Source organism: Canis lupus, chromosome 37, assembly GCF_003254725.2.
Source record: "Canis lupus dingo isolate Sandy chromosome 37, ASM325472v2, whole genome shotgun sequence".
Classification (NCBI taxonomy): Eukaryota; Metazoa; Chordata; class Mammalia; order Carnivora; family Canidae; genus Canis; species Canis lupus.
In genome coordinates, this window is record NC_064279.1 from 15,008,711 (window position 1) to 15,027,165 (window position 18,455).

Sequence of the window (18,455 nt, forward strand, 5' to 3'; positions counted from 1 at the left end):
CAGATAGATGCTCAGCCACTGAACCACCCAGCTGCCCCTTGTTGTACATTTTTTATTGCTAAAAACTCTTTTTAAATGACTAATCTGTATGTAAACTCTCTTTTTAAATGACTAATGTCACTTAATATTGAAAAACCTACAGGTTAAAAATAAAAAATACAGTCTAAGAATATCACCTGAAGTAAAACCAAACATACAAGAGAAAAATATGGTTTTCATTATTGCCTTTTGTGTGGAAACTCTGTGGCATATTTGAGGAACTGTTTTTAAGTATTCCCTTCCCCCGTTTTGTAGGACATGATCAATTATACCATCTGCTCCCCTAGGTAACGTGGCAGCTGTTAATTGACTAACATTATTCCCTGAATTTTCCTGTAGCCATAGATGGTTCTAGAAATAAAAACAAAAGATTTGTAAGAATAGCTTTCATGGGGAGAGGGTGAGGCGAATGGGTGAGATAGGTGACAGGGGTTAAGGAGTGGACTTGTCATAAGCACTGGCTGATGTCTGGAAGGGTTGAATCACTGTATTGTGCGCCTGAAACTAATATAACTATATGTTAAGTAACTGGAATTAAAATTAAAACTTTAAAAATAAGTAAATAGAAAAAAATCAATATTGACCAACTGGGAAGGACAAAATAAATGTTTACATAGTCATAAATCATTTTGGTTTTCCCAGAGCTTTTATGATGTTTTATATATCTGAATGTTTTAATGTATTAATGAATAAAGTAGAAGGAATTAAGTAATTTAATACCAACAGAATTTGTACTTCAAATGGCGAAAGAAGGGATCATCTCAGTTTGTGGTAAGATACCCAGATGCTTCCTGTTACTCTGTCCAGAACGATGTTAACATTAACCTCAGAGGAGGCCGTTAAGCCAGTCTTGAGCTAGAAATGGTAAGCATTATGTTTCTGTCTGTGGAGGAAGGAGGGAAGAATTATGTACCTAAAATGTATAAGCAGCAAAGTTTAGAATATTCTACACAGTGATCGCTGATGATGTGATAAATTATCATTCAGTCCTTACATTAGGTGTCCATCTCTCTGAAATAAAGCTAACAGAAAAAATTGTAGGGAAAGAGACTCATGATACTTAGTATCATGTAGCTCACTTAAATAGTCTTTGCAGGCCATTTATCCTTTATTTCTTTCAATTGGAAGATTCCCTCTTTTTTTTTTTTTAAGATTTTATTTATTTAAGAGAGAAAGCACAAGCAGAGGTAGGGGCAAAGGGAGAAGTAGGCTCCCCGCTGAGCAGGGAGCCCAGTGTGGGACTGGATCCTGGGACCCTGGCATCATGACCTGAGCCAAAGGCAGCCGCTTAACTTACTGAACCACCCAGCTGCCCCAGGCTTCTATCTTTTCTGAATCAAACTGTTTGAATGGTGTGTTACTGAATCTTTCTTTGCTCCCCTCTCTTTATCCTAACTTGAGTTCAGAAAATTTCTGAAATGTTAATTCCTTTATTTGGTTTTTGCAATAACACCTAGTGTTTTTTAAATTTAAATCCGATTGATAAACATAAAATGTATTAGTTTCAGAGGTAGAGTTCAGTGATTCATCAGTCTTTTTTTTTTTTCTTTTAAAGGTTTTATTTATTTATTCATGAGAGACACAGAGAGAGAGAGGCAGAGACACAGAGGGAGAAGCAGGCTCCATACAGGGAGCCCGACGTGGGACTTGATCCCAGCACTCCAGGATCACCCCCTGGGCCAAAGGCAGGCGCTAAACTGCTGAGCCACCCAGGGATCCCCCTCATCAGTCTTATATAACACGCAGTGCTTGGGATCCCTGGGTGGTGCAGCTGTTTAGCGCCTGCCTTTGGCCCGGGAAGCGATCCTGGAGACCTGGGATCGAATCCCACGTCAGCCTCCCCGTGTATGGAGCCTGCTTCTCCCTCTGCCTATGTCTCTGCCTCTCTCTCTCTCTCTCTGTGTGTGTAACTATCATAAATAAATAAATAAATAAATAAATAAATAAATAAATAAATAAATAAAAACATGCAGTGCTCATTACATCACATGACCTCCTTAATGCCCATCATCCAGTTACCCCACTTCCCATCACCTAATATTCATTTGAACCGCAAAAAGATTTTGTGTATTTGTTTATGCCAACTCCTTAATTTGAAGTAAAAGAAAAAAGCAAACCTTAAAGCAACAGCCACAAAAAGCCTCCACAGTGTACTAAGCTGTCCAGATTTTCATTTTTGGATTATATTCATTAATAGTATTTGGTTTAGGGGCACCTGGCTGGCTCAGTTGGTTAAGCATCTGTCTCTTGATTTCAGATTCTCTCTCTCCCTCTCCCCCTCCCCCCCAACGCCCGTGCACACACCCTCTCTCTAAAACAAAACAAATTGTATTTGCTTTCATTAATTTGTAATATTGCATCAAAATCATTACAATATTGAAGCATACTGTCTTCCAAAACACACCAACTCTTCCAAAATTAAGCTATGTTAAAAGAAAATAGAATTACTTAAAAACAAATAAAAAGCAACATGACTGTTACTATTTCAGCTAAGAATTTTTTTTTTTTTGAGAGATTTTATTTATTTGACAGAGAGAGCAAGCAGGAGAGGGAGAGCAGCTCCCCACTGAGCAGGGAGCCCGAGGCAGGACTTGATCCCAGGACCCTGAGATCACGACCTGAACCCAAGGCAGATGTTCAACCGACTGAGCCACCCAGGCCCTCCTCAGCTCAGCATCTTAAAGTCCCATTATAAATATGCTTTTCGTGTTTCCTAACAATTGGAAAAACCAAGTTCTAGCAAGTAAATTGCTTATGGTTACATAGACTAGCCCAGTTCTAGAAGGAAATAGCTAGGTCCAGGTGTTTTATTTTGTTGTTGTTATCACTAAACTACAGACTTTATTCAGATTTCATCAATTTACCACTAATGTCCCTTTTCCACTCCACTCAGTCTTTTTTTCTCTTATGACCTTGACCGTTTTGAAGAGTAGTGGTCAGTCATTTTGTAGAATGTCTCTCAATTTGGATTTCTCTTAGGTTTTCTCATGATCAGAAGAGGTAATGTAGTTTTGGCAGACGTGATGTGTCCTTTTCAGAGCACCCTATCAGGGGTGTGATGTTAAGATGTGTTACGGCTGGTTGTATCGTTTTCTTCTGCTGTTGGAGTAAATCACCACAGACCCAGCACCGTGAAACACCACCCATGTATTATCTCGAGGTTCCTAGAGGTGAGAGGTCCAGGCAGAGTGTGGCTGGGCTCTCTGCTCAGGGTCTTATAAGGCTGAAATGAAGGTGTTGGCTGAGTCGCGTTCACATTTGTAACTGGTAGTCCTCTTGCCAGCCCGTTCAGGCTGTTAGCTGACTTTGGTTTCTTGATTATAGGACCCAACTCTTTTCTGGCTGTCTGGCAGGCAGGGGTCATTCCCTTCCCTGGAGGCCCCTCTCACATTCTAGTTGTATGGCACCTCCATCTACAGGGGGAGAGGGGAAGCTCCCAGACAATCCCTGTCACACCTCCAAACTCTGACTCCTAGGCCCAGGTTTAAAGGCCCTTATGATTAGGTCCTGAACTGATAATCTCCCATTCGTAAATCGACTGTCACATCATATAACCTAATTACAGGATTAAGATCCATTATATTCACAGCCTGGGTGCAAAGCATATATATCAAAGGAAGAGAGGACAGGGGTGCCCGGGGGGCTCTGTCAGTTGAACATCTCCCTTCGGCCCAGGTCATGGGATTGTTGATCCAGGATCCTGCTTCTTCCCCTCCCTCTGCCCCTACCCCCTGCCTGTGCACTCTCTCTCTCTCTTTCAAATAAATAAATAAAATCTTTAAAGACAAAAACAAAGGTAAGGAGGACAGAGGGAATGAGCTGGCATCTTAGAATACTGCTTGCCACACTAGTGATTATTAATCTTGATTACTTGGTTAAGCTGGTGTCTTCTGGGCTTCTCCACTGTAGACGTACTGTATTTCGCGTGTAATTAAAATGTATTTTGGGAGGCATACTTTGAGCACTGCAAATAGTCTGCTCTTCCTCAAACTTTCCCATATTCATTCTTTTTAAAGATTTTATTTATTTGCAAGAGAATGTGCATGAGGTGGGGGTAGGGGCAGAGGGAGAGGCAAAAGCAGACTCTACTGGGCAGGGAGCCTGACCACGACAGGGTCAGGGCCCCATCCGAGGACCCCAGGATCATGACCTGAGCTGAAGGCAGACACTTTACCGATGAGCCACCCAGGCACCCTTTTCCCATATTAATTTCAACATAATTCAATGGAATTGTCCATTCTTCATGTGTCTATTTATTTATTTCATTGTAGACACATAAGTACATATATTTCATTTGGGGAGTTATAATCCATCGTTATTTTGTTGTTCAACTTGCTGGAGCTTTAGCCATAGGTAGCTTTTTCAGGTTAGTATCTGTACCCTTTTGATCTACCCCCAATCCTTTTTGAGCAATTCTCCACTTTCTTTCTTTCCTTTCTTCCTTTCTTCTTTCTTTCTGTCTGTCTTTCTTTCTTTCTTTCTTTCTTTCTTTCTTTCTTTCTTTCTTTTTTTCTTTCTTCCTTCCTTCCTTCCTTCCTTCCTTCCTTTCTTTCTCTTTTTCTTTCTTTCTTTCTTTCTTTCTTTCTTTCTTTCTTTCTTTCTTTCTTTCTTTCTCTCTCTCTCTCTCTCTCTCTCTCTCTCTTTCTTTCTTTCTTTCTTTCTTTCTTTCTTTCTTTCTTTCTTTCTTTCTTTCTTTCTCTTTGAATTCTCCACTTTCTGATACCAAAAGATGCTCTCTCGATTCATCTTATCTTTTTTCCTACCCCTAACCTAAAATAAATCACTTTTCCTAGGATAGTTCCGGCTGTAATCCAAGAGAACTAGAAGTAAAGCTCTTTCCTGTTGATTTCAAATTAGTGTCTCCATAGGTTAGGTGCAGATTAATGAATGTATTAATGGAAACGTGCTGTCCTAACAAAGTGCTACAAATTTAGTGACTTAACACAACACAGTTTATTATCTTACAGTTTCGCGGGTCAGAAGTCCTAAATGGGTTTTATTGGGCTGAAATTAAGCTATCAGCAGGGTTGCATTCCTTTGGACACTCCAGGGGACAAGCTAGCTGTTCCTTTGCCTTTTGCAGTTTCTAGAAGGTACTACTTGCATTCCTTGACTCATGATCCCCTCCTACATCTTTAAAACCAGTAGCACAGTGTCTTCCAGTCTCCTCTGACTTTTGTCCTCCTGCTTCGCTCTTACTAGGATCCTTTTGATTGCGTTGTCCCCATCCAGATAATCTAGAATAATCTCCCCAACTCAAGATCCTTAACTTAATCATATCTACAAAATCTGTTTTGCCATGTAGGGTAACATTTGTGTATTCAAGGAATGAAGACATGTACATATTTGGGGGCCATTATTCAGTCTACCACAGAATATATTTAGACTAATAGTATATATGAACTAATGGGACAACCAGTCCACATTCATCAGGCAAAAGGCAAATGTCTTTTTTGAGGGGGTGGGGGTGGGGAGCAGAGGGAAAGAGAGAGAGAATCTCAAAGAAGCTCTATGCTCAGGGTGGATGGAGCCTGACACCCAGACACCCAGCACAGGGCTTGATCTCACAACCCCAAGACCATGACCTGAGCCAAAATCAAGAGTTGGACGCTTAACTGGCTGAGCCACCCAGGTGCCCCAAGGAAAATATCTTTTTAATAACAGGTCCTTTTTTACTTTTTTCTTCATAACTCAGTAAGTCATCTTTTTAAAAATCGCAGTATGTTTGCAAACTTCTCTAAGTCCTTCATAAAAGTAAATGTCAGTAATCTTCCATTAGTAGAACATTGGTTTTGATTTGTTCTCCAGCAGGATTGATCCATCTGTCCTTCTGATCTGTCTGTCCTCCTCCTTCCTTTCTCACCAAGAGCACAGACAGAATTTCACAGGATCATACCCAGTTGTAAAAGCAGTGATTATAATTTCCCATGATGCATTACTCTCTGGACCAAACAGCTTGATTTATATAAACTGTGTGCACTTTGCTGGCTAGGAATTACATTGCTAGAGCTAAATGAAAAAAAAAATTAAATGTTCTCTTCATACTCTCAGCTATAACTGTGAATTTACTTTTTATTCATTAATTTATTGAGCAAATGTTTGAGTACCTGACTGTGCAATATACTGCATTAGATATTAATGATGACTATTATTACTGGGCATGAAATAAATCAGGATTCAAAATAGGGGATTATTGCTTTTTTTTTTTTTTGATATTGCTTTTAGTAGCTAAACCTCGAGTAATTCAAATATCTAATGTTTATATACTTATTTTCTGTCTAAAAGGTTATTTCTAAAGCCAAGGTTTGCCCATTCTTTTTTTATTTTTTTTTTTAAGATTTTATTTATTCATGAGAGACCAGAGAGAGCGAGAAAGAGGCAGAGACACAGGCAGAGGGAGAAGCAGGCTCCATGCAGGGAGCCCAATGTGGGACTGGATCCCGGGTCTCCAGGATCACACCCTGGGCTGAAGGCAGCGCTAAACCGCTAAGCCACCCAGGCTGCCTAGGTTTTCCCATTCTTATTACTTTAAAACTGACTAGAAGTAAAATTTTTGATGTAAAGTATGATGTGGAAAAAGCCATAATGCTTTCTATTCTAGTACCAAACTATAGATTGGTTGCACACTAAAATCACAGGTTTCTGGATACACATTTTATTTTTAAGTCCTCTCTACACCCAATGTGGGGCTCAAACTTACAACTCCAAGATCAAGAGTTGGTTGCTCTACCAAATGAGCCAGCCAGGCACCCCTAGGTATACATTTTCCGTATTTTTTTTTTTAAAGGAGGAAGTAAGGGCAGCCCCAGTGGCGCAGCGGTTTAGCGCTGCCTTCAGCCCGGGGTGTGATCCTGGAGACCCGGGATCGAGTCGCACGTCAGGCTCCCTGCATGGAGCCCGCTTCTCCCTCTGCCTGTGTCTCTGCCTCTGTGTCTGTGTGTGTGTGTGTGTGTGTGTGTGTGTCTATGAATAAATAAATAAAATCTTAAAAAAAAAAATAAAGGAGGAAGTAACAACTAACACCAAGAACTTACTCATGCTTTGTGCTTTACACATATTAGTTAATTCTATGAGGCGGGTGTTATCATTATCATCCCTATTTCAGCTGGTAATAGTGATAGAGATGACATAGTTGGTAAGTGGTAGAGCCAGGATTTAAATCTGGGAAACTGATTCCAGAACTTTCTCCCTAAACATACAAGTCAGTGTGTACAATATTACATGGTGTCTCCACTCAGTAAATAGTGTTGGATATAATGATTGCTCCGAATCCTTGTCATAAGTTGATTAATTTTCTCAACTTTGGAATATAGTTGAAAAATTATAATCTTAATGGATTGTGATACATAGAGTGAACAGAAATTTTAGGAACAGTCCCAATGCTACAGAGACTTAGTAAATAAATCATAGACCTGTTGGGTACACATACAATCGCTAGAAGCTGGGACCTGGCCAACTTAAGTTCATCATTGAGTTTATTGTCTCTTTGATACCATGACTCAGAGAGAATATAGCTCCCAGCACAGTTATTCAGAGTAGAGTAGAACTATATACTAGCATCTGTTTTGCCATTGGCGATTACTTTCCCATAACTGAGGAGGACTACTGTGAATTTAGGTATTTGTTATGATTTGAATGTTTGCGCCCCTTCAAAATTCATATGTTGACATCCCAATGCCCAGTGTGATGATTTAGGAGGCAGGGCCTTTGGGAGGTGCTTATGTTATGAGGATGGGGCTTTCATGAATGGGACTAGTGCTTTTACGAAAGAGACCTCAGAAGCTCCCTACTCCCTTCTATCCTGTGAGGCAGAGCAAGAGGTGGCCGTCTGCAACCTGGAAAGGGCCTTCACCAGAACCTGACCATGCTGGCACCCTAATGGTGGAACTTCCAGGCTCTGGAACTGTGAAAAATAAATCTGTTTATAAGCTATCCAGTCTGCGGTATTTTGTTATAGCAACCCAAACAGACTAAAACAATATTATTTTTCCAGTTCCTGGCAAAATCCTGAAAGGAAACTCTTCAGTAAATAAAATTTGGCTGCCTAGTGATAGATTCTTAAAAATATATTCTATTCACACCTGATCAGAATGTTTTACATGTTTATTTAATTTCTATATTTGAGTATGCATAAATGTCATTCATAAAAATATGTAGTTTTTCTGTCCCAGAACACTCAAGACTAAAATATTTTCATGTTGAAATTCATAGATATTTCCCAACCAAGTTTAAATCTATATATAATTCTAGGGGTACCTGACTGGCTCAGTCAGAAGAGCATGTGACTCTTCATCTCAGGGTCCTGAATTCGAGCCCCATTTGGGTGTGGAGATTATAAAGAAAAAAGAAAAAGAAAAGGAAAAAGAAAGAAAGAAAGAAAAAGAGGGATGCCTTGGTTGCTCAGTGGTTGAACGTCTGCCTCAGGGCATGATCCCGGAGTCCTGGAATCGAGTCCTGCATCCGGCTCGCCACAGGGAGCTTGCTTCTCCCTCTGCCTGTGTCTTTCTCATGAATAAATAAATAAAATCTTAAAAAAAAAAAAAAACAGAGAAAAGAAAAATATATATGTTGGAAAGTGGGAAATAGATTGAATTTAGATTTTTTTTAAGATCTTATTTATTTATTCATGAGAGACACACACACAGAGAGAGGCAGAGACACAGGCAGAGACAGAAGCAGGCCGCCCAACGCAGGACCCGATCCCAGGACTCTAGGATCACACCCTGGGCGGGAGGTGGCGCTAAACCGCTGAGCCACCCAGGGATCCCCTAGGCCCAATAAATTATACGGTGTAATGGTTACTAATCAATAAATGGATTGTTTTTCTACATTTCTGTATTTTCCAAATTTATAGAAAGGCAGTTACTCAACATTTGACAAACTAGATAACTTCAGGTTCTCTTCTGGGTGATTTGTTTATTAGTTACCCAAGATCAAATTTTAAGACCTTAAGCCATGTTATGAACATAGTTCTCTAAAGAAGACATAAGATACTCATTATTTCGGGGAAAAACAAAGTGCTAAAAATTATTTTTTTGAGAGAGGATATTAGTCTTAGCTTTGGAAAACTAAAGGAGCAGCCTTGCAAACTTTGTTCATTAATGTATTTATAAAATGTTTATATTGAGCCTAGCTGCTGGAAGTATACTAAGACACAGATGGTGACACACACGAAGTGGCTGAGAAATTATTGTCTCTCCCAGGGTTTCTGATGCACATGTATGAGTAAAGCACATGTACACATTTAGTGATCAAAAAGATACCAGATCTCAGTTCCCTATTTGGCTCCACACTTCTTTCCCTGGTTCCAGATGGGTATCCCTCCATTACAAGCGTTCTTAGTGATCACGTTTAAACATATACATTCATAGCTATGTCTTTACATCAAAGGTGGGATATAAAGTAGGTAGTACTTAAAATCCCCATTTTACAGATTAAAAAAAAAAAGTCAAAGACCTAGTCATTTAATTCAATCCCTGAACTACCATGACCCAGGCCCTAGTCCAGGCTCCTTGGCTTGGCTTTCAGTTTATCTGTCTGCACTCCCTAATCAAATAACAGAAAGGGGGCAGCCTGGGTGGCTCAGCGGTTCAGCGCCTGCCTTTGGCCCAGGACGTGATCCTGGAGACCCGGGATCGAGTTCCACGTCAGACTCTCTGCATGGAGCCTGCTTCTCCCTCTGCCTGTGTCTCTGCCTCTCTCTCTCTCTCTCTGTCTCTCATGAATAAATAAATAGAATCTTTAAAATATATATATTAAAAAAATAATAACAAAGGATATGAGGAAAGGACCACCTAGTTAATACTCCCTCAGCTTAAGTACTAGGATGACTTTCTAGTATTTTTGCTACTAAAATTCTAAATATAGTGAAAGAGTGGCTTGTTGCCTCTGATAAAATGCTGCCTCCCCAAAACAAATGATAAGTTTGGAGGAGAAATATTTTCTGTTCAAAGAAAAATGTGCTGCTCTTTGACCCCGTAATGTCATTTCAAGGAATTTGTCCTTACTGATATACTTAGAAAAGTATGCAAATATTTATGTACAAGGATATTCATTACCTCATGATCTGTAACTTAAAAAATCTGGAGCATCTACCCCATTGATAGGGAAGCATAGAGCATAGTGGCTAAGAATTGCTTGGATTCCAGTCCCAGCTCCACAGCTTACTAGCTGTGTGATCATGGACAAATTACCCCACCGTGCTTTTGGTCTACCCATCTGTAAAGTGGAGCTAAGAACAGAATTTGTCACTGGGCTGTGATAGTTAGAACCATGCCTAAGCCGCAGCATATGCTCAATACATTTTAGTTGTTACTGATAGAGAATTGGGATAAATTTTGGTAGAGGTACACAGTGGAACGTTAGGCAACTGTTTGAAAAGGTGTGCACTGTGTACTCTACTTAACCAGAAAGTATAACCTCTGCCAATTCAGTCTCCCTCCTTCCGATGCCCAAGAAAAAAATCTGGCTAAACTTAACTTGGCTAAACTTGGTGCATATATATTGAAGAACAAGGAGCAAATTCTTTGAACTCTGGTAGAAAAACTATTTGGGAGTTTTGGGGAAGGAAGACGAAAGATTTTGGAGCAGCAGGAGTGTGAGGAGAGAAAAGGGTAGCCAACACTTGTGATGTCTATGCTTTGTGAATGCGTTCAGGGAAAGAACCATGGGCCCTATCAGAAATTGAGATCTGGTATCTTTTTGGTCACTGACTGCATCCATGTGCTTTACTGCATCAGAAACTCTTAGCAGGGACAATAATTTCTCAACCATTTATTGTTTGCAATCATGCTGAGTCAGTGGGTGAGTCTACAGAGCTCTCTGGGAGCAAGGTGCTCACACGGGGAAAGGAATGACCTCTTCTGGGCAGATGGGCCAATTCAGGAAAATCTTGCCCAGTGCCCTAATCATATAGCTTTGTGCCTGGGGAAAAGTACCTATTATTCCCAGGGGTGAGCAGTTGACTTGTTCTACTCAACCTTGAGGATTGGGCATAATAACTTGAGTTAACATCAAGATGTTCAAATGTATAGAGCGTGTTGGAGGGCACCTGGGTGGTCAGTTGGTCAGGCATCTGCCTTCAGCTCAGGTCATGATCTTGGGGTCCTGGGATGGAGCCCCGAGTCAGGCTACCTGTTCAGCGGGGAGTCTGCTTCTTCTCCTCCCCTCACTGTGCTCTCTCACTCTCTCACTCGCACTCTCTCTCTCAAATAAATAAAATTGTAAAAAAATAATAATAATTTTTAAAAACAGAGCATGTTGGGTGCCACCCAGGGAATAAAACTGAATCGGCACAGCCCTTGCCTAGTAGCCTTATTTGTCAAGCTACTACGAATATTAGCAGGAAGCTGTTAAAAGCATAGAAGCCCCTAATAATCTCTTTGGTGGTTCACCTAACAGAATGGTTTCCCACCCACTTAGGGTGTTTTTCATTTTCCTTCTTTTTTTTAATTAAAAATTTTTTTTTTAATTTTTAATTTACTTTTTCATTTTCCTTCTTAAAAGTGCTTTTCTTGTACAAGGACTTAATGAATTAAACCATAAAACATGAATGGAAGAATCAATCCCAATCGAAAAGTTCACAGTGGGGATCCCTGGGTGGCGCAGTGGTTTGGCGCCTGCCTTTTGGCCCAGGGCGCGATCCTGGAGACCCGGGATCGAATCCCACGTCGGGCTCCTGGTGCATGGAGCCTGCTTCTCCCTCTGCCTGTGTCTCTGCCTCTCTCTCTCTCTCTCTCTCTGTGACTATCATAAATAAATAAAAATTTAAAAAAAGTTCACAGTGGAATGAGATGTGGATTCTCAGGGTACTTGAGTGCCTCAGTCAGTTAAACGTCTACCTTCAGCCCAGGTCATGATCCCAGAGTCCTGGGATCGAGTCCCATATTGGGCTCCCTGCTTAGCGGGGAGCCTGCTTGCTTCTCCCTCTCACCCCACCTCTGCCATTCCCCCTGCTTGTGTTCTCTCTCTCTCTCTGTCAAATAAATAAATCTTAAAAAAAATAAAAAAAATAAAAATAAATAAATCTTAAAAAAAATGTAGATTTTCAAGACTCAAATATATTATTAAAATTGATTAGGTATCTCTTTTCTGGCCATTGATTAATTTATATAGTGCACCACAGGTTCCTAAAGCTATTCCCTTACAAGTTATTTGTCCTCATAGTCCAGTTTTGGATGATAAATCATTCTGGTTTTACCAAACTGCAACACATTTTGTATATTGAGTCACGGTGAAGAAGAGGTGCAGAGTACATGGGAGGACAATGATAAATCTGAACCGGTAGAAAATGTACCTCATGTCTGAGTGGGATGATATGAGAGGGAAATATTGGGTAGAGCACTAGAGATAGAGTGAAAGGAGTAAGGACCACATGGCATCTCCTTGTAACAAACTGCTGCCCAGGGGTACACTACCCTTCCCTCCTCATTCCCTCCGGGTTTGCAGGTACAAAACAAGCCCAATCCCACGCAGCGATGTGGCTGTTTAGTTCCTGCTACTAAGCAAACAATCCATGTCCACTTCATGCTTTATGGGAATTGTTTGGGGTTTGTGGAGCTACAGGAAGGCATGTATTATCCTATTATTTAACTTTATCCACGTAATATTGCACCTCGGATCAAGACCAGGTTGCTCCTAGTCTTAAAAAAGAAATAGAAACAGGTCCTTGTTTCTGTGTCTCTCATGAATAAATAAAATCCTAAAAAAAAGAAAAGGAAAGAAAAGAAAGAAAGAAGCAAAAAAAAAAAAAAAATTGTGGCCTTTATTCTTCTTGACAGGAGAAATTGAGATTAATGAAATTGAGTCATGCTTTACTGCTCCGTTTAGATTTCCACCATTATCCCAGGACTGCCCAACAGCAAAGTAGATGCTTCTGTTCTAGAGCAATGGGGCAAGGTCACCCTACTCGTAAGAACATGAGGAAAATCCTAAAGTCTTGGAAGAGTAAAGATCTCAATAGGCCTAGTTCCTGTCCTAGTTTTTCCCTTGTGATTAAAAAACTTTTTTTTAATTCAGAAAAAGAATTATATATTAATAATGTTCAGTACATTGTTTGGCAGGGAGGTTACTTATCCTGCTGAATAATATGGTAAATCCTGTAAAATGGAAATGAATGGAAGACTCTAGAGAACTAGTTTGGGTCCCACTATGGTACTCAAACTGTGATGGTAAATATGTTACTTGAGGAACACTACTTTGTTTGGACTCAACAGTTACCCAATGTATAGCAACCCAGGCTGGAGAATCTGTAAACACCCTAACAAAGACTCATTTCCTCCTATAAATAGCTTTCATCCCACAAAAACAAGCAAACAAACAAAAAAAACATTTCAGTTCCCTATGCGAAGGTCCTTGAGTTATATTTGAAAGCTTAAAAAATTTGAGCCCAAGGAAAGGGCCTCAACTCTATCCTCTATATGATAGGGGACTTAGCCACTCTATACTGGATACAAAGCAGGGGAGTTGTGGATGTGGTAATTAGAAAATAGCTACAGATTAATTGGTATGTTATAGAAACTTCGTTTGGGGCACCTGGGTGACTCAGCCGGTTAAGCTTCTGCCTCTTGATTTCAGCTCAGGTTGTGATCTCAGGGTTGTGAGATGGAGCCTCGTGTCAGACTCCGTGCTGGCTGTGGAGGCTGCTTGGGATTCTCTCTCCCTCTCCCTCCCACCCATCTCTCTTTCTAAAAGGGGAAAAATTAAAAATATATATATATATTTTTTCTCTCTCTCTCCCTCTCCTGCTACCCCACATTCTCTTCCTCTCCCTCTCCCTCACTCCCCCTCTCTAAATAATAATAATTAAAAAATAATTTAAAAAGAAAAGAGACTTTTGTAGTTGTTAGTGGTCTCTCTTTTTTCCTCTGTGTCTCCCTCTTCATTGCTGTGGTACAGATATAGGGCCTTTCGCAGGAACTGATTGTCCCCCAATCTCTACCCTTGCGGTGGTTTTAAATTCTTTGACACTCCCCCCATGCAGTGTCCCCCCATGCTTCCTCCCCTTGAATCTGGGTGGGCTCTGAGACTGGCTTGGCCAATAAAGGACAGTGGAAGTGACGCTGTGTAACTTCCAAGGTTGTCCTAAAACACCTTGCGGCTTCCTCCTTGGTCTAGCTCTCTGAGCCCCGAGCAAGCCCTACCAGTACAATTATCCTGGGACTGTCCTGCTGAATAGACCACAGGTAGATGCTCTGGAAGACCGTCCCCTCTGGATCCGTCTTTCAACCATTCCGGCCCAGGAGCCAAGCTTGTGAGCGGAGATGCTGTCTGGGAGCTGGGTGTCCCCACTCGAGCCGCTCCGGCCCGCCGCTGAGTCAAGCCCTGGCCTTCCAGCATCCAGCTGAGGCTCCAGCCTTACAGAACAGGGAGTCGCCCCCATCTCCGCTGTGCCCTTTCTGTATTCTGCACTCATGGGATTATCTCATGAGCGTAATAAGACGGTTGTTGTTTCACACCATTAAATTTTGGGGTAGTTTGTTACACAGCAGAGAATAACTAGAACACTTCTCTTACAATGTTTTAGTTGGGTAGGTGGCTACACACCTAGAAGTCCCATTTCCCAGCCTCCTCTCTGGCAGGTGAATGTGGCTGTCTTACCTATGATACTGGACTAGAAACGATGCAGTGTCCAAGTCACGTCAATACAATGCTAGCGGCTTGTCCCCCATTCGTGCCTCTCACCCACGTCTTGCCGGCTGAGACTGATAATTGGAGCAGCTATCTGGGATCCGGGATACTCCGGGCGGCTGTCACGGATGCCTCAGGTGGCGGACTCTGGGACAGTTTAGTGTACACAACTGTATTAATGAGTTCCCTGGAGGTCAGCACTGTAAGGGAGTGAAAGAAAGCAGGACTGGGCAGAGCGAAGCGGAGCCGAAGTGCAGGCCGTAGTGCAGGCCGGGCCCAGTGACGGTCCCAGGTCCCAGCGCTCCCCGCAGAGCTTCGGAGCTGAGCCAGCCCTTCGGAGTTGACCCGGTCAGGGGGTCTAGAAGGTCAGGCCTCTGTACGCCCCCATGGATCAGCCGTCGGATGTAGGCCGTCCTGCCGTCTGCTTTCACTAGGTCAGGACTACAGCAGACTGCTTGTCTATTATTACATGACAAAATAGCCAAAAACCTAATGGCTAAAGACAACAGACATTTAATATCTCAGTTTCCGGGGGTCAGGGATCCAGAAGTGTAGAGGTAGGGGTCATCTCAACCCAGTTTGGGGCCAAAGCATCAGCTCACTCCGGTGGTTGCTGGAAGGTAGTGCTCGTCCTCACCACAAGGTCCTTTCCACAGGCTGCTTATGCATCCCCACAACATGGCAGGCGGTGACCCGAGGGCGAGAACCAGACAACGCCCAACATGGAAGCCACTTTCAAACACTCAGCGGGGGCGGGGGGCTCAGCGGTATAGCGCCGCCTGCAGCCCAGGGCCCGATCCTGGAGTCCCGGGATGGAGTCCCACGACCGGCTCCCTGCATGGGGCCTGCTCCTCCCTCTGCTTGTGTCTCTGCCTCTCTGTCTCTCAAGAATAAATAAATAAAATCTTAAAAAAAAAATTTAAAAATAAAAATAAAAACTCAGCCGGGACATCCCAGATGAGTACAAGTGAGTCCGTTTAAGTCCAGCCCACACTCACGGAGGGGATTACAGAAGGGCATGGATCCCAGGAGGCAGAGATCACTGGGGCCATCTTAGAAGCTGCCTACCACACCTAACACGCACACAATTTGGTCTCCTATTTTTAGTTTTCATCAGTTTACATGTTTTGTTTTGCCCCGTATTCTTCATCTAAGCTATGTGTTTACAAATTATAAAAGCAAGGGCATCTGGGTGGCTCAGTTGGTTAAGCGTCTGCCTTTGGCTTGGGTCACGATCCCAGGGTCCTAGGATGGAGCCGCATGTGGGGCTCCCAGCTCGGCAGGGAGCGTGCTTCTCTCTTTGCCCCAAATCCTACTCATACTCTCTCCTTTTCTCAAATAAATAAAATCTACAAAACAATAATAAAAGCAAAATATTTTTGCTGTAAAAACTCAAATGTTCCAATGGTAGAGATGTAAAATCCTTTTCTTTATCCTCATTATAGAGAAACTACCCAGAGGTGTCTGCTGAAATACATTTCACACATAAGTAAATATATATATTTATATATATATATATTAACATCTATATATTTACATCTATATATTAAGATACATATTATTGCATCTTAATGGTTTTTGGGTTTGTTTTGTTTTTGTTTTTGTTTGCATCTTAATGTTCTTTATGTATCTTGGAGCTCTTTCCATATCAGCAAGTGGAGATCTAAATCATTCTAACATTTGTATATTTTATGATTGTACCAATAATATTTTATGTCCTCCATTAATAGACATTTTTTTGTTTTAGGGGAGCCTGGGTGGCTCAGTCAGTTAAGCATCTGCCTTTAGCTCAGGTCATGATCTCAGGGTCCTGGGATTGCCCGCATCAGGCTCCTGGCTCAGCAGGGAGTCTGCTTGTCTCTCTCTGCCTCTCCCCGAGTTCATGCGTACACATGTTCTCTTTCAAATAAATAAAATCTTTTTAAAAAATTTAAAAATCAGGGATCCCTGGGTGGCTCAGCGGTTTAGCACCCCCTTCAGCCCAGGGTATGATCCTGGAGTCCTGGGATCAAGTCCCATCCATATCAGGCTCCCTGCATGGAGCCTGCTTCTCCCTCTGCCTGTGTCTCTGCCTCTCTCTCTCTCTCTGTCTCTCATGAATAAATAAATAAAATCTTTTAAAAAATTGAAAAAAATTAAAAAATCTTTTAAAATATAAAAACATTTTGATGATTATTGTACAGTGACTGAGTGTATCTGTTTCCCTAGGTAATGGCTAACACTGGGTATTAGTAAATTTTAAAATTTTGTTAGGTTTAGCTGTGGCCACCACTGTTTTATGTACATACCTGTAGTCAAATGTCCTGACATGACTTTAATTGATGTTTACAGATCTTTTACTACACTGTTAGCTTCCTGAGGACACCAACTAAAGTGCATTTCTCTTAGCATTGGATTTGGCACACAATACTCTGCAAACGTTTAATAAATTGGAGTTGACTTTAAGGCTTTGAGATGCCCCTGAACTAGGAGTCAGAAGAGGTGGTTCAAACCAAAAAACCAGCCCCTAATTCTCTCTGGCTTCCATTTCCACAATTACAAAATGCATGTGTAATACTAGATTTTTCTTGGGGCACTGGGGTGGCTCAGTCAGTTGAGCATCTGGCTCTTGATCTCAGTTCAGATCTTGATCTCAGGGTGGCAAGTTCAAGCTCCAAGTTGAGCTCCATACTACTGAGTGTGGAGCCTACTTAAAAAAATAAACTAGATTTCTTTCTACAGTCCTTTTCAGACCCCAAATTATATGCTTCTAAGAAGGAAATTGTTATTCATCTTGTGATTTCTTTACATGCCAATTCAAAATTCAAGAAACTAATCACTAGTCCTAAAGCAATCTTCACCATATTTTTCAGTACCACGTTTTTCAGTGTAAGTTGTTTTAAAAATATTAAGATATCAAATATTTTTAGAATTTTCCATTGTAAAATCTACAAACACTTCAAGGAAAAGGTATTTGGTTCCAAGATCCTTGTTCTATTAAAATCTAGACCTTACCAAAAAAAAAAAAAAAAAAAAATCTAGACCTTAAGTCTAATCATAGTTTTGTTACTGTCTCTTGGGCCAAATTATTTTAAAGATTTTATTTATTTGAGAGAGAGGGAGCACAAGGGTGAGGGGCAGAGAGAGGAGAACCAGACTCCTCACTGATGCCTGATGTGGCGCTTGATCCTAGGACTCTGGGATCATGACCTGGGCCAATGGCAAAAGCTTACCTGAATGAGTAACCCAGGTGCCCCTCTTGGGTTGAATTCAATAAGCAAATTTTTTTTTTAAAGATTTTATTTATTTATGAGAGACACACACAGAGAGAGAGAGGCAGAGACAGAAGCAGGCTCCATGCAGGGAGCCTGACGTGGGACTCGATCCCGGGACCCCACGATCATGCCCTGAGCCAAAGGCAGGCGCTTAACCGCTGAGCCACCCAGGCATCCCTAAATAAGCAAATTAATTAAAGTACTATGCAATTGCTTCTTTAAAATATTGGTCATTAAAATTGTTAGGGAGTTACCAGCTATCTTCATCATTATTAAACTGTGGCCATATATACATCTATAAACAATTTTTTGTTCCAATAGATCTTTATCAGATTATTTTTATGCCCACTGTTTCTGAACACGGAGTCAATCACAAACATGAGGTCTAGCCATGCTAGTAATATAGGACTAGCCTCACAAAATGTCCTAAAAAATAGCTTGTCCTACTCCTGCATACCAGAATCTCTGCTTGAGCCCTCATTTTCACAACCATACCAGACCTTTGCTAACTAGGGATTTGCAGTATTACTAGTG

The 18,455-nt window shown here is 41.3% G+C and overlaps 1 protein-coding gene across 1 annotated transcript in view; it reads left to right on the forward strand.

Annotated features, from left to right (window-relative positions):
- Positions 1-15,620, forward strand: part of LOC118353500 (uncharacterized) — a 32,775-nt gene extending 17,155 nt beyond the window's left edge. The window contains exon 5 of the mRNA XM_049106454.1: positions 15,324-15,620. The gene's annotated coding sequence lies outside the window, so the exon portion shown is untranslated. The remainder of the gene's footprint in view (positions 1-15,323) is intronic.
- The last annotated feature ends 2,835 nt before the right edge of the window (positions 15,621-18,455 follow it).